At 47.4% G+C, this 17,149-nt stretch overlaps 61 non-coding genes across 61 annotated transcripts; 47 read left to right on the top strand and 14 right to left on the bottom strand.

Moving 5' to 3' along the window:
- Nucleotides 1-306: 306 nt before the first annotated feature.
- Nucleotides 307-379, top strand: Trnav-uac (transfer RNA valine (anticodon UAC)). The gene has a single exon. It is a non-coding gene; the product is annotated as a tRNA-Val (tRNA).
- Nucleotides 380-419: 40 nt separating this feature from the next.
- On the top strand, nt 420-491 carry Trnaq-cug (transfer RNA glutamine (anticodon CUG)). Its single transcript has one exon. It is a non-coding gene; the product is annotated as a tRNA-Gln (tRNA).
- Nucleotides 492-923: 432 nt separating this feature from the next.
- On the top strand, nt 924-996 carry Trnav-uac (transfer RNA valine (anticodon UAC)). Its single transcript has one exon. It is a non-coding gene; the product is annotated as a tRNA-Val (tRNA).
- Nucleotides 997-1,239: 243 nt separating this feature from the next.
- Nucleotides 1,240-1,312, top strand: Trnam-cau (transfer RNA methionine (anticodon CAU)). The gene has a single exon. It is a non-coding gene; the product is annotated as a tRNA-Met (tRNA).
- A 64-nt stretch (nt 1,313-1,376) lies between these two features.
- On the bottom strand, nt 1,377-1,449 carry Trnav-cac (transfer RNA valine (anticodon CAC)). The gene has a single exon. It is a non-coding gene; the product is annotated as a tRNA-Val (tRNA).
- Nucleotides 1,450-1,653: 204 nt separating this feature from the next.
- Trnaq-cug (transfer RNA glutamine (anticodon CUG)) lies at nt 1,654-1,725 on the top strand. The gene has a single exon. It is a non-coding gene; the product is annotated as a tRNA-Gln (tRNA).
- Nucleotides 1,726-1,993: 268 nt separating this feature from the next.
- Trnav-cac (transfer RNA valine (anticodon CAC)) lies at nt 1,994-2,066 on the bottom strand. Its single transcript has one exon. It is a non-coding gene; the product is annotated as a tRNA-Val (tRNA).
- A 91-nt stretch (nt 2,067-2,157) lies between these two features.
- On the top strand, nt 2,158-2,230 carry Trnav-aac (transfer RNA valine (anticodon AAC)). The gene has a single exon. It is a non-coding gene; the product is annotated as a tRNA-Val (tRNA).
- Nucleotides 2,231-2,472: 242 nt separating this feature from the next.
- Trnam-cau (transfer RNA methionine (anticodon CAU)) lies at nt 2,473-2,545 on the top strand. Its single transcript has one exon. It is a non-coding gene; the product is annotated as a tRNA-Met (tRNA).
- Nucleotides 2,546-2,773: 228 nt separating this feature from the next.
- Nucleotides 2,774-2,846, top strand: Trnav-uac (transfer RNA valine (anticodon UAC)). The gene has a single exon. It is a non-coding gene; the product is annotated as a tRNA-Val (tRNA).
- A 243-nt stretch (nt 2,847-3,089) lies between these two features.
- Trnam-cau (transfer RNA methionine (anticodon CAU)) lies at nt 3,090-3,162 on the top strand. Its single transcript has one exon. It is a non-coding gene; the product is annotated as a tRNA-Met (tRNA).
- Nucleotides 3,163-3,390: 228 nt separating this feature from the next.
- Trnav-uac (transfer RNA valine (anticodon UAC)) lies at nt 3,391-3,463 on the top strand. The gene has a single exon. It is a non-coding gene; the product is annotated as a tRNA-Val (tRNA).
- Nucleotides 3,464-3,503: 40 nt separating this feature from the next.
- Trnaq-cug (transfer RNA glutamine (anticodon CUG)) lies at nt 3,504-3,575 on the top strand. The gene has a single exon. It is a non-coding gene; the product is annotated as a tRNA-Gln (tRNA).
- Nucleotides 3,576-3,706: 131 nt separating this feature from the next.
- Nucleotides 3,707-3,779, top strand: Trnam-cau (transfer RNA methionine (anticodon CAU)). The gene has a single exon. It is a non-coding gene; the product is annotated as a tRNA-Met (tRNA).
- A 228-nt stretch (nt 3,780-4,007) lies between these two features.
- On the top strand, nt 4,008-4,080 carry Trnav-uac (transfer RNA valine (anticodon UAC)). The gene has a single exon. It is a non-coding gene; the product is annotated as a tRNA-Val (tRNA).
- Nucleotides 4,081-4,624: 544 nt separating this feature from the next.
- Nucleotides 4,625-4,697, top strand: Trnav-uac (transfer RNA valine (anticodon UAC)). Its single transcript has one exon. It is a non-coding gene; the product is annotated as a tRNA-Val (tRNA).
- A 60-nt stretch (nt 4,698-4,757) lies between these two features.
- Nucleotides 4,758-4,830, bottom strand: Trnav-cac (transfer RNA valine (anticodon CAC)). The gene has a single exon. It is a non-coding gene; the product is annotated as a tRNA-Val (tRNA).
- Nucleotides 4,831-4,921: 91 nt separating this feature from the next.
- Nucleotides 4,922-4,994, top strand: Trnav-aac (transfer RNA valine (anticodon AAC)). Its single transcript has one exon. It is a non-coding gene; the product is annotated as a tRNA-Val (tRNA).
- Nucleotides 4,995-5,034: 40 nt separating this feature from the next.
- Trnaq-cug (transfer RNA glutamine (anticodon CUG)) lies at nt 5,035-5,106 on the top strand. Its single transcript has one exon. It is a non-coding gene; the product is annotated as a tRNA-Gln (tRNA).
- Nucleotides 5,107-5,374: 268 nt separating this feature from the next.
- Nucleotides 5,375-5,447, bottom strand: Trnav-cac (transfer RNA valine (anticodon CAC)). The gene has a single exon. It is a non-coding gene; the product is annotated as a tRNA-Val (tRNA).
- A 91-nt stretch (nt 5,448-5,538) lies between these two features.
- On the top strand, nt 5,539-5,611 carry Trnav-uac (transfer RNA valine (anticodon UAC)). The gene has a single exon. It is a non-coding gene; the product is annotated as a tRNA-Val (tRNA).
- Nucleotides 5,612-6,220: 609 nt separating this feature from the next.
- Nucleotides 6,221-6,293, bottom strand: Trnav-cac (transfer RNA valine (anticodon CAC)). The gene has a single exon. It is a non-coding gene; the product is annotated as a tRNA-Val (tRNA).
- A 91-nt stretch (nt 6,294-6,384) lies between these two features.
- Nucleotides 6,385-6,457, top strand: Trnav-aac (transfer RNA valine (anticodon AAC)). Its single transcript has one exon. It is a non-coding gene; the product is annotated as a tRNA-Val (tRNA).
- Nucleotides 6,458-6,837: 380 nt separating this feature from the next.
- Trnav-cac (transfer RNA valine (anticodon CAC)) lies at nt 6,838-6,910 on the bottom strand. The gene has a single exon. It is a non-coding gene; the product is annotated as a tRNA-Val (tRNA).
- Nucleotides 6,911-7,001: 91 nt separating this feature from the next.
- Trnav-uac (transfer RNA valine (anticodon UAC)) lies at nt 7,002-7,074 on the top strand. The gene has a single exon. It is a non-coding gene; the product is annotated as a tRNA-Val (tRNA).
- A 40-nt stretch (nt 7,075-7,114) lies between these two features.
- Trnaq-cug (transfer RNA glutamine (anticodon CUG)) lies at nt 7,115-7,186 on the top strand. The gene has a single exon. It is a non-coding gene; the product is annotated as a tRNA-Gln (tRNA).
- Nucleotides 7,187-7,618: 432 nt separating this feature from the next.
- Trnav-uac (transfer RNA valine (anticodon UAC)) lies at nt 7,619-7,691 on the top strand. Its single transcript has one exon. It is a non-coding gene; the product is annotated as a tRNA-Val (tRNA).
- A 996-nt stretch (nt 7,692-8,687) lies between these two features.
- Nucleotides 8,688-8,760, bottom strand: Trnav-cac (transfer RNA valine (anticodon CAC)). Its single transcript has one exon. It is a non-coding gene; the product is annotated as a tRNA-Val (tRNA).
- A 91-nt stretch (nt 8,761-8,851) lies between these two features.
- Nucleotides 8,852-8,924, top strand: Trnav-uac (transfer RNA valine (anticodon UAC)). Its single transcript has one exon. It is a non-coding gene; the product is annotated as a tRNA-Val (tRNA).
- Nucleotides 8,925-8,964: 40 nt separating this feature from the next.
- Trnaq-cug (transfer RNA glutamine (anticodon CUG)) lies at nt 8,965-9,036 on the top strand. Its single transcript has one exon. It is a non-coding gene; the product is annotated as a tRNA-Gln (tRNA).
- Nucleotides 9,037-9,304: 268 nt separating this feature from the next.
- On the bottom strand, nt 9,305-9,377 carry Trnav-cac (transfer RNA valine (anticodon CAC)). Its single transcript has one exon. It is a non-coding gene; the product is annotated as a tRNA-Val (tRNA).
- Nucleotides 9,378-9,468: 91 nt separating this feature from the next.
- On the top strand, nt 9,469-9,541 carry Trnav-uac (transfer RNA valine (anticodon UAC)). The gene has a single exon. It is a non-coding gene; the product is annotated as a tRNA-Val (tRNA).
- Nucleotides 9,542-9,784: 243 nt separating this feature from the next.
- On the top strand, nt 9,785-9,857 carry Trnam-cau (transfer RNA methionine (anticodon CAU)). Its single transcript has one exon. It is a non-coding gene; the product is annotated as a tRNA-Met (tRNA).
- A 64-nt stretch (nt 9,858-9,921) lies between these two features.
- Trnav-cac (transfer RNA valine (anticodon CAC)) lies at nt 9,922-9,994 on the bottom strand. The gene has a single exon. It is a non-coding gene; the product is annotated as a tRNA-Val (tRNA).
- Nucleotides 9,995-10,198: 204 nt separating this feature from the next.
- Trnaq-cug (transfer RNA glutamine (anticodon CUG)) lies at nt 10,199-10,270 on the top strand. The gene has a single exon. It is a non-coding gene; the product is annotated as a tRNA-Gln (tRNA).
- Nucleotides 10,271-10,538: 268 nt separating this feature from the next.
- On the bottom strand, nt 10,539-10,611 carry Trnav-cac (transfer RNA valine (anticodon CAC)). Its single transcript has one exon. It is a non-coding gene; the product is annotated as a tRNA-Val (tRNA).
- Nucleotides 10,612-10,702: 91 nt separating this feature from the next.
- Nucleotides 10,703-10,775, top strand: Trnav-aac (transfer RNA valine (anticodon AAC)). The gene has a single exon. It is a non-coding gene; the product is annotated as a tRNA-Val (tRNA).
- Nucleotides 10,776-10,815: 40 nt separating this feature from the next.
- On the top strand, nt 10,816-10,887 carry Trnaq-cug (transfer RNA glutamine (anticodon CUG)). The gene has a single exon. It is a non-coding gene; the product is annotated as a tRNA-Gln (tRNA).
- Nucleotides 10,888-11,018: 131 nt separating this feature from the next.
- Nucleotides 11,019-11,091, top strand: Trnam-cau (transfer RNA methionine (anticodon CAU)). Its single transcript has one exon. It is a non-coding gene; the product is annotated as a tRNA-Met (tRNA).
- A 228-nt stretch (nt 11,092-11,319) lies between these two features.
- Nucleotides 11,320-11,392, top strand: Trnav-uac (transfer RNA valine (anticodon UAC)). The gene has a single exon. It is a non-coding gene; the product is annotated as a tRNA-Val (tRNA).
- Nucleotides 11,393-11,772: 380 nt separating this feature from the next.
- Trnav-cac (transfer RNA valine (anticodon CAC)) lies at nt 11,773-11,845 on the bottom strand. Its single transcript has one exon. It is a non-coding gene; the product is annotated as a tRNA-Val (tRNA).
- A 91-nt stretch (nt 11,846-11,936) lies between these two features.
- Nucleotides 11,937-12,009, top strand: Trnav-uac (transfer RNA valine (anticodon UAC)). Its single transcript has one exon. It is a non-coding gene; the product is annotated as a tRNA-Val (tRNA).
- Nucleotides 12,010-12,049: 40 nt separating this feature from the next.
- On the top strand, nt 12,050-12,121 carry Trnaq-cug (transfer RNA glutamine (anticodon CUG)). The gene has a single exon. It is a non-coding gene; the product is annotated as a tRNA-Gln (tRNA).
- A 268-nt stretch (nt 12,122-12,389) lies between these two features.
- Nucleotides 12,390-12,462, bottom strand: Trnav-cac (transfer RNA valine (anticodon CAC)). Its single transcript has one exon. It is a non-coding gene; the product is annotated as a tRNA-Val (tRNA).
- Nucleotides 12,463-12,553: 91 nt separating this feature from the next.
- Nucleotides 12,554-12,626, top strand: Trnav-uac (transfer RNA valine (anticodon UAC)). The gene has a single exon. It is a non-coding gene; the product is annotated as a tRNA-Val (tRNA).
- Nucleotides 12,627-12,869: 243 nt separating this feature from the next.
- Trnam-cau (transfer RNA methionine (anticodon CAU)) lies at nt 12,870-12,942 on the top strand. The gene has a single exon. It is a non-coding gene; the product is annotated as a tRNA-Met (tRNA).
- A 64-nt stretch (nt 12,943-13,006) lies between these two features.
- Trnav-cac (transfer RNA valine (anticodon CAC)) lies at nt 13,007-13,079 on the bottom strand. Its single transcript has one exon. It is a non-coding gene; the product is annotated as a tRNA-Val (tRNA).
- A 204-nt stretch (nt 13,080-13,283) lies between these two features.
- Nucleotides 13,284-13,355, top strand: Trnaq-cug (transfer RNA glutamine (anticodon CUG)). Its single transcript has one exon. It is a non-coding gene; the product is annotated as a tRNA-Gln (tRNA).
- A 268-nt stretch (nt 13,356-13,623) lies between these two features.
- Nucleotides 13,624-13,696, bottom strand: Trnav-cac (transfer RNA valine (anticodon CAC)). Its single transcript has one exon. It is a non-coding gene; the product is annotated as a tRNA-Val (tRNA).
- A 91-nt stretch (nt 13,697-13,787) lies between these two features.
- Trnav-aac (transfer RNA valine (anticodon AAC)) lies at nt 13,788-13,860 on the top strand. The gene has a single exon. It is a non-coding gene; the product is annotated as a tRNA-Val (tRNA).
- A 40-nt stretch (nt 13,861-13,900) lies between these two features.
- On the top strand, nt 13,901-13,972 carry Trnaq-cug (transfer RNA glutamine (anticodon CUG)). The gene has a single exon. It is a non-coding gene; the product is annotated as a tRNA-Gln (tRNA).
- A 131-nt stretch (nt 13,973-14,103) lies between these two features.
- Nucleotides 14,104-14,176, top strand: Trnam-cau (transfer RNA methionine (anticodon CAU)). The gene has a single exon. It is a non-coding gene; the product is annotated as a tRNA-Met (tRNA).
- Nucleotides 14,177-14,404: 228 nt separating this feature from the next.
- Trnav-uac (transfer RNA valine (anticodon UAC)) lies at nt 14,405-14,477 on the top strand. The gene has a single exon. It is a non-coding gene; the product is annotated as a tRNA-Val (tRNA).
- Nucleotides 14,478-14,720: 243 nt separating this feature from the next.
- Trnam-cau (transfer RNA methionine (anticodon CAU)) lies at nt 14,721-14,793 on the top strand. The gene has a single exon. It is a non-coding gene; the product is annotated as a tRNA-Met (tRNA).
- Nucleotides 14,794-15,490: 697 nt separating this feature from the next.
- Trnaq-cug (transfer RNA glutamine (anticodon CUG)) lies at nt 15,491-15,562 on the top strand. Its single transcript has one exon. It is a non-coding gene; the product is annotated as a tRNA-Gln (tRNA).
- Nucleotides 15,563-15,693: 131 nt separating this feature from the next.
- Nucleotides 15,694-15,766, top strand: Trnam-cau (transfer RNA methionine (anticodon CAU)). Its single transcript has one exon. It is a non-coding gene; the product is annotated as a tRNA-Met (tRNA).
- Nucleotides 15,767-15,994: 228 nt separating this feature from the next.
- Trnav-uac (transfer RNA valine (anticodon UAC)) lies at nt 15,995-16,067 on the top strand. Its single transcript has one exon. It is a non-coding gene; the product is annotated as a tRNA-Val (tRNA).
- Nucleotides 16,068-16,310: 243 nt separating this feature from the next.
- On the top strand, nt 16,311-16,383 carry Trnam-cau (transfer RNA methionine (anticodon CAU)). Its single transcript has one exon. It is a non-coding gene; the product is annotated as a tRNA-Met (tRNA).
- Nucleotides 16,384-16,611: 228 nt separating this feature from the next.
- Trnav-uac (transfer RNA valine (anticodon UAC)) lies at nt 16,612-16,684 on the top strand. The gene has a single exon. It is a non-coding gene; the product is annotated as a tRNA-Val (tRNA).
- Nucleotides 16,685-16,724: 40 nt separating this feature from the next.
- On the top strand, nt 16,725-16,796 carry Trnaq-cug (transfer RNA glutamine (anticodon CUG)). The gene has a single exon. It is a non-coding gene; the product is annotated as a tRNA-Gln (tRNA).
- A 131-nt stretch (nt 16,797-16,927) lies between these two features.
- Trnam-cau (transfer RNA methionine (anticodon CAU)) lies at nt 16,928-17,000 on the top strand. The gene has a single exon. It is a non-coding gene; the product is annotated as a tRNA-Met (tRNA).
- The last annotated feature ends 149 nt before the right edge of the window (nt 17,001-17,149 follow it).

A 17,149-nucleotide genomic window follows, 5' to 3' on the forward strand; every position in this document is an offset into this window, starting at 1 on the left:
ACAGTGCCTTGTTAGCGCAGTAGGCAGCGCGTCAGTCTCATAATCTGAAGGTCGTGAGTTCGATCCTCACACAGGGCTAGGCTTTTAAAAGCCGCAGTGAATCAAATGTTTGACGCCTATTACAACACTAGCAACTCAACAATGATTCCGCCCGGGCTCGAACCGGGGAGTGTGCGCGTGTGAAGCGCACGTGATAACCGCTACACTACGGAATCCAATGAATTTTGTAACCTATGACGAAGGAAAGCAATACAAGGCTAAAATAGCTAGAGAAAAAAGCAAAAACATGTCGCTTGTTAGTAGCCAGATTCCGTAGTGTAGTGGTTATCACGTGCGTTTTACACGCGCAAGGTCCCCGGTTCGAGCCCGGGCGGAATCATTGATGTTTCCGCGAAGCGAACCTCGGAAGAGCCTCTGTAGGTTCCATGGTGTAATGGTTAGCACTCAGGACTCTGAATCCTGCGATCCGAGTTCAAGTCTCGGTGGAACCTGTGCCGTTATTTGTGCCTCGGAAGCACCTATTGGGCGTTTGGAAGCAACGGCACTTCAAATATTTTAGTCATTTGCAAGAAGACATTGTAATAACAACGTTCTTCTGAAATGCATCGGATTAGGGCACAGTGCCTTGTTAGCGCAGTAGGCAGCGCGTCAGTCTCATAATCTGAAGGTCGTGAGTTCGATCCTCACACAGGGCTAGGCTTTTAAAAGCCGCAGTGAATCAAATGTTTGACGCCTATTACAACACTAGCAACTCAACAATGATTCCGCCCGGGCTCGAACCGGGGACCTTGCGCGTGTGAAGCGCACGTGATAACCGCTACACTGCGGAATCCAATGAATTTTGGAACCGATGACAAAGGAAAGCAATACAAGGCTAAAAAAGCTAGAGAAAAAAGCAAAAACATGTCGCTTGTTAGTTGCCAGATTCCGTAGTGTAGTGGTTATCACGTGCGCTTTACACGCGCAAGGTCCCCGGTTCGAGACCGGGCGGAATCATTGATGTTTCCGCGAAGCGAACCTCGGAAGAGCCTCTGTAGGTTCCATGGTGTAATGGTTAGCACTCAGCACTCTGAATTTTGGGAACCGAGTTTAAGTATCGGTGGAACCTGTGCCGTTATTTGTGCCTCGGAAGCACCTATTGGGCGTTTGGAAGCAACGGCACTTCAAATATTTTAGTCATTTGCAAGAAGACATTGTAATAACAACGTTCTTCTGAAATGCATCGGATTAGGGCACAGTGCCTTGTTAGCGCAGTAGGCAGCGCGTCAGTCTCATAATCTGAAGGTCGTGAGTTCGATCCTCACACAGGGCAAGGCTTTTAAAAGCCGCAGTGAATCAAATTTTTGACGCCTATTACAAAACTAGCAACTCAACAATGATTCCGCCCGGGCTCGAACCGGGGACCTTGCGCGTGTGAAGCCCACGTGATAACCGCTACACTACGGAATCCAATGAATTTTGGAACCTATGACGAAGGAAACCAATACAAGTCTAAAATAGCTAGAGAAAAAAGCAAAAACATGTCGCTTGTTAGTTGCCAGATTCCGTAGTGTAGTGGTTATCGCGTGCGCTTAACACGTGCAAAGTCCCTGGTTTGAGCACGGGCGGAATCATTGATGTTTCCGCGAAGCGAACCTCGGAAGAGCCTCTGTAGGTTCCATGGTGTAATGGTTAGCACTCAGGACTCTGAATCCTGCGATCCGAGTTCAAGTCTCGGTGGAACCTGTGCCGTTATTTGTGCCTCGGAAGCAACTATTGGGCGTTTGGAAGCAACGGCACTTCAAATATTTTAGTCATTTGCAAGAAGACATTGTAATAACAACGTTCTTCTGAAATGCATCGGATTAGGGCACAGTGCCTTGTTAGCGCAGTAGGCAGCGCGTCAGTCTCATAATCTAAAGGTCGTGAGTTCGATCCTCACACAGGGCAAGGCTTTTAAAAGCCGCAGTGAATCAAATGTTTGACGCCTATTACAAAACTAGCAACTCAACAATGATTCCGCCCGGGCTCGAACCGGGGACCTTGCGCGTGTGAAGCGCACGTGATAACCGCTACACTATGGAATCCAATGAATTTTGGAACCGATGACGAAGGAAAGCAATACAAGGCTAGAATAGCTAGAGAAAAAAGCAAAATCATGTCGCTTGTTAGTTTCCAGATTCCGTAGTGTAGTGGTTATCACGTGCGCTTAACACGCGCAAGGTCCCCGGTTCGAGCCCGGGCGGAATCATTGATGTTTCCGCGAAGCGAACCTCGGAAGAGCCTCTGTAGGTTCCATGGTGTAATGGTTAGCACTCAGGACTCTGTATCCTGCGATCCAATTCAAGTCTCGGTGGAACCTGTGCCGTTAGTTGTGTCTCGGAAACACCTATTGGGCGTTTGGAAGCAACGGCACTTCAAATATTTTAGTCATTTGCAAGAAGACATTGTAATAACAACGTTCTTCTGAAATGCATCGGATTAGGGCACAGTGCCTTGTTAGCGCAGTAGGCAGCGCGTCAGTCTCATAATCTGAAGGTCGTGAGTTCGATCCTCACACAGGGCAAGGCTTTTAAAAGCCGCAGTGAATCAAATGTTTGACGCCTATTACAAAACTAGCAACTCAACAATGATTCCGCCCGAGCTCGAACCGGGAACCTTGCGCGTGTGAAGCGCACGTGATAACCGCTACACTACGTAATCCAATGAATTTTGGAACCTATGACGAAAGAAAGCAATACAAGGCTAAAATAGATAGAGAAAAAAGCAAAAACATGTCGCTTGTTAGTTGCCAGATTCCGTAGTGTAGTGGTTATCACGTGCGCTTTACACGCGCAAGGTCCCCGGTTCGAGCCCGGGCGGAATCATTGATGTTTCCGCGAAGCGAACCTCGGAAGAGCCTCTGTAGGTTCCATGGTGTAATGGTTAGCACTCAGCACTCTGAATCTTGGGATCCGAGTTCAAGTCTCGGTGGAACCTGTGCCGTTATTTGTGCTTCGGAAGCACGTATTGGGCGTTTGGAAGCAACGGCACTTCAAATATTTTAGTCATTTGCAAGAAGACATTGTAATAACAACGTTCTTCTGAAATGCATCGGATTAGGGCACAGTGCCTTGTTAGCGCAGTAGGCAGCGCGTCAGTCTCATAATCTGAAGGTCGTGAGTTCGATCCTCACACAGGGCAAGGCTTTTAAAAGCCGCAGTGAATCAAATGTTTGACGCCTATTACGAAACTAGCAACTCAACAATGATTCCGCCCGAGCTCGAACCGGGGACCTTGCGCGTGTGAAGCGCACGTGATAACCGCTACACTACGTAATCCAATGAATTTTGGAACCTATGACGAAGGAAAGCAATACAAGGCTAAAATAGCTAGAGAAAAAAGCAAAAACATGTCGCTTGTTAGTTGCCAGATTCCGTAGTGTAGTGTTTATCACGTGCGCTTTACACGCGCAAGGTCCCCGGTTCGAGCCCGGGCGGAATCATTGATGTTTCCGCGAAGCGAACCTCGGAAGAGCCTCTGTAGGTTCCATGGTGTAATGGTTAGCACTCAGGACTCTGAATCCTGCGATCCGAGTTTAAGTCTCGGTGGAACCTGTGCCGCTATTTGTGCCTCGGAAGCACCTATTGGGCGTTTGGAAGCAACGGCACTTGAAATATTTTAGTCATTTGCAAGAAGACATTGTAATACCAACGTTCTTCTGAAATGCATCGGATTAGGGCACAGTGCCTTGTTAGCGCAGTAGGCAGCGCGTCAGTCTCATAATCTGAAGGTCGTGAGTTCGATCCTCACACAGGGCAACGCTTTTAAAAGCCGCAGTGGATCAAATCTTTGACGCCTATTACAAAACTAGCAACTCAACAATGATTCCGCCCGAGCTCGAACCGGGAACCTTGCGCGTGTGAAGCGCACGTGATAACCGCTACACTACGTAATCCAATGAATTTTGGAACCTATGACGAAAGAAAGCAATACAAGGCTAAAATAGATAGAGAAAAAAGCAAAAACATGTCGCTTGTTAGTTGCCAGATTCCGTAGTGTAGTGGTTATCACGTGCGCTTTACACGCGCAAGGTCCCCGGTTCGAGCCCGGGCGGAATCATTGATGTTTCCGCGAAGCGAACCTCGGAAGAGCCTCTGTAGGTTCCATGGTGTAATGGTTAGCACTCAGCACTCTGAATCTTGGGATCCCAGTTCAAGTCTCGGTGGAACCTGTGCCGTTATTTGTGCTTCGGAAGCACGTATTGGGCGTTTGGAAGCAACGGCACTTCAAATATTTTGGTCATTTGCAAGAAGACATTGTAATAACAACGTTCTTCTGAAATGCATCGGATTAGGGCACAGTGCCTTGTTAGCGCAGAAGGCAGCGCGTCAGTCTCATAATCTGAAGGTCGTGAGTTCGATCCTCACACAGGGCAAGGCTTTTAAAAGCCGCAGTGAATCAAATGTTTGACGCCTACTACAAAACTAGCAACTCAACAATGATTCCGCCCGAGCTCGAACCGGGGACCTTGCGCGTGTGAAGCGCACGTGATAACCGCTACACTACGTAATCCAATGAATTTTGGAACCTATGACGAAGGAAAGCAATACAAGGCTAAAATAGCTAGAGAAAAAAGCAAAAACATGTCGCTTGTTAGTTGCCAGATTCCGTAGTGTAGTGGTTATCACGTGCGCTTTACACGTGCAAGGTCCCCGATTCGAGCCCGGGCGGAATCATTGATGTTTCCGCAGTGAATCAAATGTTTGACGCCTATTACAAAACTAGCAACTCAACAATGATTCCGCCCGGGCTCGAACCGGGAACCTTGCGCGTGTGAAGCGCACGTGATAACCGCTACACTACGGAATCCAATGAATTTTGGAACCTATGACGAAGGAAAGCAATACAAGGCTAAAATAGCTAGAGAAAAAAGGAAAAACATGTCGCTTGTTAGTTGCCAGATTCCGTAGTGTAGTGGTTATCACGTGCGCTTAACACGCGCAAGGTCCCCGGTTCGAGCCCTGGCGGAATCATTGATGTTTCCGCGAAGCGAACCTCGGAAGAGCCTCTGTAGGTTCCATGGTGTAATGGTTAGCACTCAGGACCCTGAATCCTGCGATCCGAGTTCAAGTCTCGGTGGAACCTGTGCCGTTAGTTGTGCCTCGGAAGCACCTATTGGGCGTTTGGAAGCAACGGCACTTCAAATATTTTAGTCATTTGCAAAAAGACATTGTAATAACAACGTTCTTCTGAAATGCATCGAAATAGGGCACAGTGCCTTGTTAGCGCAGTAGGCAGCGCGTCAGTCTCATAATCTGAAGGTCGTGAGTTCGATCCTTACACAGGGCAAGGCTTTTAAAAGCCGCAGTGAATCAAATGTTTGACGCCTATTACAAAACTAGCAACTCAACAATGATTCCGCCCGGGCTCGAACCGGGGACCTTGCGCGTGTGAAGCGCACGTGATAACCGCTACACTACGGAATCCAATGAATTTTGTAACCTATGACGAAGGAAAGCAATACAAGGCTAAAATAGCTAGAGAAAAAAGCAAAAACATGTCGCTTGTTAGTTGCCAGATTCCGTAGTGTAGTGGTTATCACGTGCGCTTTACACGCGCAAGGTCCCCGGTTCGAGCCCGGGCGGAATCATTGTTGAGTTGCTAGTTTTGTAATAGGCGTCAAACATTTGATTCACTGCGGCTTTTAAAAGCCTTGCCCTGTGTAAGGATCGAACTCACGACCTTCAGATTATGAGACTGACGCGCTGCCTACTGCGCTAACAAGGCACTGTGCCCTATTCCGATGCATTTCAGAAGAACGTGGTTGTCACGTGCGCTTAACACGCGCAAGGTCCCCGGTTCGAGCCCGGGCGGAATCATTGATGTTTCCGCGAAGCGAACCTCGGAAGAGCCTCTGTAGGTTCCATAGTGTAATGGTTAGCACTCAGGACTCTGAATCTTGCGATCCTAGTTCAAGTCTCGGTGGATCCTGTGCCGTTAGTTGTGCCTCGGAAGCACCTATTGGGCGTTTGGAAGCAACGGCACTTCAAATATTTTAGTCATTTGCAAGAAGACATTGTAATAACAACGTTCTTCTGAAATGCATCGGATTAGGGCACAGTGCCTTGTTAGCGCATTAGGCAGCGCGTCAGTCTCATAATCTGAAGGTCGTGAGTTCGATCCTCACACAGGGCAAGGCTTTCAAAAGCCGCAGTGAATCAAATGTTTGACGCCTATTACAACACTAGCAACTCAACAATGATTCCGCCCGGGCTCGAACCGGGGACCTTGCGCGTGTGAAGCGCACGTGATAACCGCTACACTACGGAATCCAATGAATTTTGGAACCTATGACGAAGGAAAGCAATACAAGGCTAAAATAGCTAGAGAAAAAAGCAAAAACATGTCGCTTGTTAGTTGCCAGATTCCGTAGTGTAGTGGTTATCACGTGCGCTTAACACGCGCAAGGTCCCCGGTTCATGCCCGGGCGGAATCATTGATGTTTCCGCGAAGCAAACCTCGGAAGAGCCTCTGTAGGTTCCATGGTGTAATGGTTAGCACTCAGCACTCTGAATCCTGCGATCCGAGTTCAAGTCTCGGTGGAACCTGTGCCGTTAGTTGTGCCTCGGAAGCACCTATTGGGCGTTTGGAAGCAACGGCACTTGAAATATTTTAGTCATTTGCAAGAAGACATTGTAATAACAACGTTCTTCTGAAATGCATCGGATTAGGGCACAGTGCCTTGTTAGCGCAGTAGGGAGCGCGTCAGTCTCATAATCTGAAGGTTGTGAGTTCGATCCTCACACAGGGCAAGGCTTTTAAAAGCCGCAGTGAATCAAATGTTTGACGCCTATTACAAAACTAGCAACTCAACAATGATTCCGCCCGGGCTCGAACCGGGGACCTTGCGCGTGTGAAGCGCACGTGATAACCGCTACACTACGGAATCCAATGAATTTTGTAACCTATGACGAAGGAAAGCAATACAAGGCTAAAATAGCTAGAGAAAAAAGCAAAAACATGTCGCTTGTTAGTTGCCAGATTCCGTAGTGTAGTGGTTATCACGTGCGCTTTACACGCGCAAGGTCCCCGGTTCGAGCCCGGGCGGAATCATTGATGTTTCCGCGAAGCAAACCTCGAAAGAGCCTCTGTAGGTTCCATGGTGTAATGGTTAGCACTCAGGACTCTGAATCCTGCGATCCGAGTTCAAGTCTCGGTGGAACCTGTGCCATTATTTGAGCCTCGGAAGCACCTATTGGGCGTTTGGAAGCAACGGTACTTCAAATATTTTAGTCATTTGTAAGAAGACATTGTAATAACAACGTTCTTCTGAAATGCATCGGATTAGGGCACAGTGCCTTGTTAGCGCAGTAGGCAGCGCGTCAGTCTCATAATCTGAAGGTCGTGAGATCGATCCTCACACAGGGCTAGGCTTTTAAAAGCCGCAGTGAATCAAATGTTTGACGCCTATTACAAAACTAGCAACTCAACAATGATTCCGCCGGGGCTCGAACCGGGGACCTTGCGCGTGTGAAGCGCACGTGATAACCGCTACACTACGGAATCCAATGAATTTTGTAACCTATGACGAAGGAAAGCAATACAAGGCTAAAATAGCTAGAGAAAAAAGCAAAAACATGTCGCTTGTTAGTTGCCAGATTCCGTAGTGTAGTGGTTATCACGTGCGCTTTACACGCGCAAGGTCCCCGGTTCGAGCCCGGGCGGAATCATTGATATTTCCGCGAAGCGAACCTCGAAAGAGCCTCTGTAGGTTCCATGGTGTAATGGTTAGCACTCAGGACTCTAAATCCTGCGATCCGAGTTCAAGTCTCGTTGGAACCTGTGCTGTTATTTGTGCCTTGGAAGCACCTATTGGGCGTTTGGAAGCAACGGCACTTCAAATATCTAAGTCATTTGCAAGAAGACATTGTAATAACAACGTTCTTCTGAAATGCATCGGATTAGGGCACAGTGCCTTGTTAGCGCAGTAGGCAGCGCGTCAGTCTCATAATCTGAAGGTCGTGAGTTCGATCCTCACACAGGGCTAGGCTTTTAAAAGCCGCAGTAAATCAAATGTTTGACGCCTATTACAAAACTAGCAACTCAACAATGATTCCACCCGGCTCGAACCGGGGACCTCGCGCGTGTGAAGCGCACGTGATAACCGCTACACTAAATAATCCAATGAATTTTGGAACCTATGACGAAGGAAAGCAATACAAGGCTAAAATAGCTAGAGAAAAAAGCCAAAACATGTCGCTTGTTAGTTGCCAGATTCCATTGTCTAGTGGTTATCACGTGCGCCTTACACGCGCAAGGTCCCCGGTTCGAGCCCGGGCGGAATCATTGATGTTTCCGCGAAGCGAACCCCGGAAGAGCCTCTGTAGGTTCCATGGTGTAATGGTTAGTACTCAGGACTCTGAATCCTGCGATCCGAGTTCAAGTCTTGGTGGAACCTGTGCCGTTATTTGTGCCTCGGAAGCACCTATTGAGCGTTTGGAAGCAACGGCACTTCAAATATTTTAGTCATTTGCAAGAAGACATTGTAATAACAACGTTCTTCTGAAATGCATCGGATTAGGGCACAGTGCCTTGTTAGCGCAGTAGGCAGCGCGTCAGTCTCATAATCTGAAGGTCGTGGGTTCGATCCTCACACAGGGCTAGGCTTTTAAAAGCCGCAGTGAATCAAATGTTTGACGCCTATTACAAAACTAGCAACTCAACAATGATTCCGCCCGGGCTCGAACCGGGGACCTTGCGCGTGTGAAGCGCACGTGATAACCGCTACACTACGGAATCCAATGAATTTTGTAACCTATGACGAAGGAAAGCAATACAAGGCTAAAATAGCTAGAGAAAAAAGCAAAAACATGTCGCTTGTTAGTTGCCAGATTCCGTAGTGTAGTGGTTATCACGTGCGCTTTACACGCGCAAGGTCCCCGGTTCGAGCCCGGGCGGAATCATTGATGTTTCCGCGAAGCCAACCTCGAAAGAGCCTCTGTAGGTTCCATGGTGTAATGGTTAGCACTCAGGACTCTGAATCCTGCGATCCGAGTTCAAGTCTCGGTGGAACCTGTGCTGTTATTTGTGCCTCGGAAGCACCTATTGGGCGTTTGGAAGCAACGGTACTTCAAATATCTAAGTCATTTGCAAGAAGACATTGTAATAACAACGTTCTTCTGAAATTCATCGGATTAGGGCACAGTGCCTTGTTAGCGCAGTAGGCAGCGCGTCAGGCTCATAATCTGAAGGTCGTGAGTTCGATCCTCACACATTGCAAGGCTTTTAAAAGCCGCAGTGAATCAAATGTTTGACGCCTATTACAAAACTAGCAACTCAACAATGATTCCGCCCGGGCTCGAACCGGGGACCTTGCGCGTGTGAAGCGCACGTGATAACCGCTACACTACGGAATCCAATGAATTTTGTAACCGATGACAAAGGAAAGCAATACAAGGCTAAAAAAGCTAGAGAAAAAAGCAAAAACATGTCGCTTGTTAGTTGCCAGATTCCGTAGTGTAGTGGTTATCACGTGCGCTTTACACGCGCAAGGTCCCCGGTTCGAGACCGGGCGGAATCATTGATGTTTCCGCGAAGCGAACCTCGGAAGAGCCTCTGTAGGTTCCATGGTGTAATGGTTAGCACTCAGCACTCTGAATCTTGGGAACCGAGTTTAAGTATCGGTGGAACCTGTGCCGTTATTTGTGCCTCGGAAGCACCTATTGGGCGTTTGGAAGCAACGGCACTTCAAATATTTTAGTCATTTGCAAGAAGACATTGTAATAACAACGTTCTTCTGAAATGCATCGGATTAGGTCACAGTGCCTTGTTAGCGCAGTAGGCAGCGCGTCAGTCTCATAATCTGAAGGTCGTGAGTTCGATCCTCACACAGGGCAAGGCTTTTAAAAGCCGCAGTGAATCAAATTTTTGACGCCTATTACAAAACTAGCAACTCAACAATGATTCCGCCCGGGCTCGAACCGGGGACCTTGCGCGTGTGAAGCCCACGTGATAACCGCTACACTACGGAATCCAATGAATTTTGGAACCTATGACGAAGGAAACCAATACAAGTCTAAAATAGCTAGAGAAAAAAGCAAAAACATGTCGCTTGTTAGTTGCCAGATTCCGTAGTGTAGTGGTTATCGCGTGCGCTTAACACGTGCAAAGTCCCTGGTTTGAGCACGGGCGGAATCATTGATGTTTCCGCGAAGCGAACCTCGGAAGAGCCTCTGTAGGTTCCATGGTGTAATGGTTAGCACTCAGGACTCTGAATCCTGCGATCCGAGTTCAAGTCTCGGTGGAACCTGTGCCGTTATTTGTGCCTCGGAAGCACCTATTGGGCGTTTGGAAGCAACGGCACTTCAAATATTTTAGTCATTTGCAAGAAGACATTGTAATAACAACGTTCTTCTGAAATGCATCGGATTAGGGCACAGTGCCTTGTTAGCGCAGTAGGCAGCGCGTCAGTCTCATAATCTAAAGGTCGTGAGTTCGATCCTCACACAGGGCAAGGCTTTTAAAAGCCGCAGTGAATCAAATGTTTGACGCCTATTACAAAACTAGCAACTCAACAATGATTCCGCCCGGGCTCGAACCGGGGACCTTGCGCGTGTGAAGCGCACGTGATAACCGCTACACTACGGAATCCAATGAATTTTGGAACCGATGACGAAGGAAAGCAATACAAGGCTAGAATAGCTAGAGAAAAAAGCAAAATCATGTCGCTTGTTAGTTTCCAGATTCCGTAGTGTAGTGGTTATCACGTGCGCTTAACACGCGCAAGGTCCCCGGTTCGAGCCCGGGCGGAATCATTGATGTTTCCGCGAAGCGAACCTCGGAAGAGCCTCTGTAGGTTCCATGGTGTAATGGTTAGCACTCAGGACTCTGAATCCTGCGATCCGAGTTTAAGTCTCGGTGGAACCTGTGCCGTTATTTGTGCCTCGGAAGCACCTATTGGGCGTCTGGAAGCAACGGCACTTGAAATATTTTAGTCATTTGCAAGAAGACATTGTAATACCAACGTTCTTCTGAAATGCATCGGATTAGGGCACAGTGCCTTGTTAGCGCAGTAGGCAGCGCGTCAGTCTCATAATCTGAAGGTCGTGAGTTCGATCCTCACACAGGGCAAGGCTTTTAAAAGCCGCAGTGAATCAAATGTTTGACGCCTATTACAAAACTAGCAACTCAACAATGATTCCGCCCGAGCTCGAACCGGGAACCTTGCGCGTGTGAAGCGCACGTGATAACCGCTACACTACGTAATCCAATGAATTTTGGAACCTATGACGAAAGAAAGCAATACAAGGCTAAAATAGATAGAGAAAAAAGCAAAAACATGTCGCTTGTTAGTTGCCAGATTCCGTAGTGTAGTGGTTATCACGTGCGCTTTACACGCGCAAGGTCCCCGGTTCGAGCCCGGGTGGAATCATTGATGTTTCCGCGAAGCGAACCTCGGAAGAGCCTCTGTAGGTTCCATGGTGTAATGGTTAGCACTCAGCACTCTGAATCTTGGGATCCGAGTTCAAGTCTCGGTGGAACCTGTGCCGTTATTTGTGCTTCGGAAGCACGTATTGGGCGTTTGGAAGCAACGGCACTTCAAATATTTTAGTCATTTGCAAGAAGACATTGTAATAACAACGTTCTTCTGAAATGCATCGGATTAGGGCACAGTGCCTTGTTAGCGCAGTAGGCAGCGCGTCAGTCTCATAATCTGAAGGTCGTGGGTTCGATCCTCACACAGGGCTAGGCTTTTAAAAGCCGCAGTGAATCAAATGTTTGACGCCTATTACAAAACTAGCAACTCAACAATGATTCCGCCCGGGCTCGAACCGGGGACCTTGCGCGTGTGAAGCGCACGTGATAACCGCTACACTACGGAATCCAATGAATTTTGTAACCTATGACGAAGGAAAGCAATACAAGGCTAAAATAGCTAGAGAAAAAAGCAAAAACATGTCGCTTGTTAGTTGCCAGATTCCGTAGTGTAGTGGTTATCACGTGCGCTTTACACGCGCAAGGTCCCCGGTTCGAGCCCGGGCGGAATCATTGATGTTTCCGCGAAGCCAACCTCGAAAGAGCCTCTGTAGGTTCCATGGTGTAATGGTTAGCACTCAGGACTCTGAATCCTGCGATCCGAGTTCAAGTCTCGGTGGAACCTGTGCTGTTATTTGTGCCTTGGAAGCACCTATTGGGCGTTTGGAAGCAACGGTACTTCAAATATCTAAGTCATTTGCAAGAAGACATTGTAATAACAACGTTCTTCTGAAATTCATCGGATTAGGGCACAGTGCCTTGTTAGCGCAGTAGGCAGCGCGTCAGGCTCATAATCTGAAGGTCGTGAGTTCGATCCTCACACATTGCAAGGCTTTTAAAAGCCGCAGTGAATCAAATGTTTGACGCCTATTACAAAACTAGCAACTCAACAATGATTCCGCCCGGGCTCGAACCGGGGACCTTGCGCGTGTGAAGCGCACGTGATAACCGCTACACTACGGAATCCAATGAATTTTGTAACCGATGACAAAGGAAAGCAATACAAGGCTAAAAAAGCTAGAGAAAAAAGCAAAAACATGTCGCTTGTTAGTTGCCAGATTCCGTAGTGTAGTGGTTATCACGTGCGCTTTACACGCGCAAGGTCCCCGGTTCGAGACCGGGCGGAATCATTGATGTTTCCGCGAAGCGAACCTCGGAAGAGCCTCTGTAGGTTCCATGGTGTAATGGTTAGCACTCAGCACTCTGAATCTTGGGAACCGAGTTTAAGTATCGGTGGAACCTGTGCCGTTATTTGTGCCTCGGAAGCACCTATTGGGCGTTTGGAAGCAACGGCACTTCAAATATTTTAGTCATTTGCAAGAAGACATTGTAATAACAACGTTCTTCTGAAATGCATCGGATTAGGGCACAGTGCCTTGTTAGCGCAGTAGGCAGCGCGTCAGTCTCATAATCTGAAGGTCGTGAGTTCGATCCTCACACAGGGCAAGGCTTTTAAAAGCCGCAGTGAATCAAATTTTTGACGCCTATTACAAAACTAGCAACTCAACAATGATTCCGCCCGGGCTCGAACCGGGGACCTTGCGCGTGTGAAGCCCACGTGATAACCGCTACACTACGGAATCCAATGAATTTTGGAACCTATGACGAAGGAAACCAATACAAGTCTAAAATAGCTAGAGAAAAAAGCAAAAACATGTCGCTTGTTAGTTGCCAGATTCCGTAGTGTAGTGGTTATCGCGTGCGCTTAACACGTGCAAAGTCCCTGGTTTGAGCACGGGCGGAATCATTGATGTTTCCGCGAAGCGAACCTCGGAAGAGCCTCTGTAGGTTCCATGGTGTAATGGTTAGCACTCAGGACTCTGAATCCTGCGATCCGAGTTCAAGTCTCGGTGGAACCTGTGCCGTTATTTGTGCCTCGGAAGCACCTATTGGGCGTTTGGAAGCAACGGCACTTCAAATATTTTAGTCATTTGCAAGAAGACATTGTAATAACAACGTTCTTCTGAAATGCATCGGATTAGGGCACAGTGCCTTGTTAGCGCAGTAGGCAGCGCGTCAGTCTCATAATCTAAAGGTCGTGAGTTCGATCCTCACACAGGGCAAGGCTTTTAAAAGCCGCAGTGAATCAAATGTTTGACTCCTATTACAAAACTAGCAACTCAACAATGATTCCGCCCGGGCTCGAACCGGGGACCTTGCGCGTGTGAAGCGCACGTGATAACCGCTACACTACGGAATCCAATGAATTTTGGAACCGATGACGAAGGAAAGCAATACAAGGCTAGAATAGCTAGAGAAAAAAGCAAAATCATGTCGCTTGTTAGTTTCCAGATTCCGTAGTGTAGTGGTTATCACGTGCGCTTAACACGCGCAAGGTCCCCGGTTCGAGCCCGGGCGGAATCATTGATGTTTCCGCGAAGCGAACCTCGGAAGAGCCTCTGTAGGTTCCATGGTGTAATGGTTAGCACTCAGGACTCTGAATCCTGCGATCCGAGTTTAAGTCTCGGTGGAACCTGTGCCGTTATTTGTGCCTCGGAAGCACCTATTGGGCGTCTGGAAGCAACGGCACTTGAAATATTTTAGTCATTTGCAAGAAGACATTGTAATACCAACGTTCTTCTGAAATGCATCGGATTAGGGCACAGTGCCTTGTTAGCGCAGTAGGCAGCGCGTCAGTCTCATAATCTGAAGGTCGTGAGTTCGATCCTCACACAGGGCAAGGCTTTTAAAAGCCGCAGTGAATCAAATGTTTGACGCCTATTACAAAACTAGCAACTCAACAATGATTCCGCCCGAGCTCGAACCGGGAACCTTGCGCGTGTGAAGCGCACGTGATAACCGCTACACTACGTAATCCAATGAATTTTGGAACCTATGACGAAAGAAAGCAATACAAGGCTAAAATAGATAGAGAAAAAAGCAAAAACATGTCGCTTGTTAGTTGCCAGATTCCGTAGTGTAGTGGTTATCACGTGCGCTTTACACGCGCAAGGTCCCCGGTTCGAGCCCGGGCGGAATCATTGATGTTTCCGCGAAGCGAACCTCGGAAGAGCCTCTGTAGGTTCCATGGTGTAATGGTTAGCACTCAGCACTCTGAATCTTGGGATCCGAGGTCAAGTCTCGGTGGAACCTGTGCCGTTATTTGTGCTTCGGAAGCACGTATTGGGCGTTTGGAAGCAACGGCACTTCAAATATTTTAGTCATTTGCAAGAAGACATTGTAATAACAACGTTCTTCTGAAATGCATCGGATTAGGGCACAGTGCCTTGTTAGCGCAGTAGGCAGCGCGTCAGTCTCATAATCTGAAGGTCGTGAGTTCGATCCTCACACAGGGCAAGGCTTTTAAAAGCCGCAGTGAATCAAATGTTTGACGCCTATTACGAAACTAGCAACTCAACAATGATTCCGCCCGAGCTCGAACCGGGGACCTTGCGCGTGTGAAGCGCACGTGATAACCGCTACACTACGTAATCCAATGAATTTTGGAACCTATGACGAAGGAAAGCAATACAAGGCTAAAATAGCTAGAGAAAAAAGCAAAAACATGTCGCTTGTTAGTTGCCAGATTCCGTAGTGTAGTGTTTATCATTATTATTATTATTATTATTCATTTATTTATAGTTGACTAAGTATAAATACATATATAGCTAATAAAAGCTAGTTAATGTCAACTTGAAAAGAAAGATTTTAAAATATACAGTATAAATATAAGGCATAAAATATTTTTAGATATATACAATTTTTTAAACATTTGTGGTTGTATAAATTAAGTGAGTGTATAAGCAAATATGAAATTAGCGAGAGTACATCCGTTACATTTTTACATTTTTATTTTGTACATCTCAGTTGCAAGAGATTGTAGGTTTCGTTGGTGTACCGTAACAGAGCTGTCCTTATGAAGGAGGTCTGTGAAGGAAGAAGAACTGTCGCTATAGACTATCCGCAGTGCGCTTTACACGCGCAAGGTCCCCGGTTCGAGCCCGGGCGGAATCATTGATGTTTCCGCGAAGCGAACCTCGGAAGAGCCTCTGTAGGTTCCATGGTGTAATGGTTAGCACTCAGGACTCTGAATCCTGCGATCCGAGTTTAAGTCTCGGTGGAACCTGTGCCGCTATTTGTGCCTCGGAAGCACCTATTGGGCGTTTGGAAGCAACGGCACTTGAAATATTTTAGTCACTTGCAAGAAGACATTGTAATACCAACGTTCTTCTGAAATGCATCGGATTAGGGCACAGTGCCTTGTTAGCGCAGTAGGCAGCGCGTCAGTCTCATAATCTGAAGGTCGTGAGTTCGATCCTCACACAGGGCAACGCTTTTAAAAGCCGCAGTGGATCAAATCTTTGACGCCTATTACAAAACTAGCAACTCAACAATGATTCCGCCCGAGCTCGAACCGGGAACCTTGCGCGTGTGAAGCGCACGTGATAACCGCTACACTACGTAATCCAATGAATTTTGGAACCTATGACGAAAGAAAGCAATACAAGGCTAAAATAGATAGAGAAAAAAGCAAAAACATGTCGCTTGTTAGTTGCCAGATTCCGTAGTGTAGTGGTTATCACGTGCGCTTTACACGCGCAAGGTCCCCGGTTCGAGCCCGGGCGGAATCATTGATGTTTCCGCGAAGCGAACCTCGGAAGAGCCTCTGTAGGTTCCATGGTGTAATGGTTAGCACTCAGCACTCTGAATCTTGGGATCCGAGTTCAAGTCTCGGTGGAACCTGTGCCGTTATTTGTGCTTCGGAAGCACGTATTGGGCGTTTGGAAGCAACGGCACTTCAAATATTTTGGTCATTTGCAAGAAGACATTGTAATAACAACGTTCTTCTGAAATGCATCGGATTAGGGCACAGTGCCTTGTTAGCGCAGTAGGCAGCGCGTCAGTCTCATAATCTGAAGGTCGTGAGTTCGATCCTCACACAGGGCAAGGCTTTTAAAAGCCGCAGTGAATCAAATGTTTGACGCCTACTACAAAACTAGCAACTCAACAATGATTCCGCCCGAGCTCGAACCGGGGACCTTGCGCGTGTGAAGCGCACGTGATAACCGCTACACTACGTAATCCAATGAATTTTGGAACCTATGACGAAGGAAAGCAATACAAGGCTAAAATAGCTAGAGAAAAAAGCAAAAACATGTCGCTTGTTAGTTGCCAGATTCCGTAGTGTAGTGGTTATCACGTGCGCTTTACACGTGCAAGGTCCCCGATTCGAGCCCGGGCGGAATCATTGATGTTTCCGCGAAGCGAACCTCGGAAGAGCCTCTGTAGGTTCCATGGTGTAATGGTTAGCACTCAGGACTCTGAATCCTGCGATCCGAGTTCAAGTCTCGGTGGAACCTGTGCCGTTATTTGTGCCTCGGAAGCACCTATTGGGCGTTTCGAAGCAACGGCACTTCAAATATTTTAGTCATTTGCAAGAAGACATTGTAATAACAAGGTTCTTCTGAAATGCATCGGATTAGGGCACAGTGCCTTGTTAGCGCAGTAGGCAGCGCGTCAGTCTCATAATCTGAAGGTCGTGAGTTCGATCCTCACACAGGGCAAGGCTTTTAAAAGCAGCAGTGAATCAAATGTTTGACGCCTATTACGAAACTAGCAACTCAACAATGATTCCGCCCGAGCTCAAACCGGGGACCTTGCGCGTGTGAAGCGTACGTGATAACCGCTACACTACGGAATCCAATGAATTTTG

The sequence above is a fragment of the Hydractinia symbiolongicarpus genome, chromosome 7, assembly GCF_029227915.1.
Source record: "Hydractinia symbiolongicarpus strain clone_291-10 chromosome 7, HSymV2.1, whole genome shotgun sequence".
In the NCBI taxonomy this organism is placed as follows: Eukaryota; Metazoa; Cnidaria; class Hydrozoa; order Anthoathecata; family Hydractiniidae; genus Hydractinia; species Hydractinia symbiolongicarpus.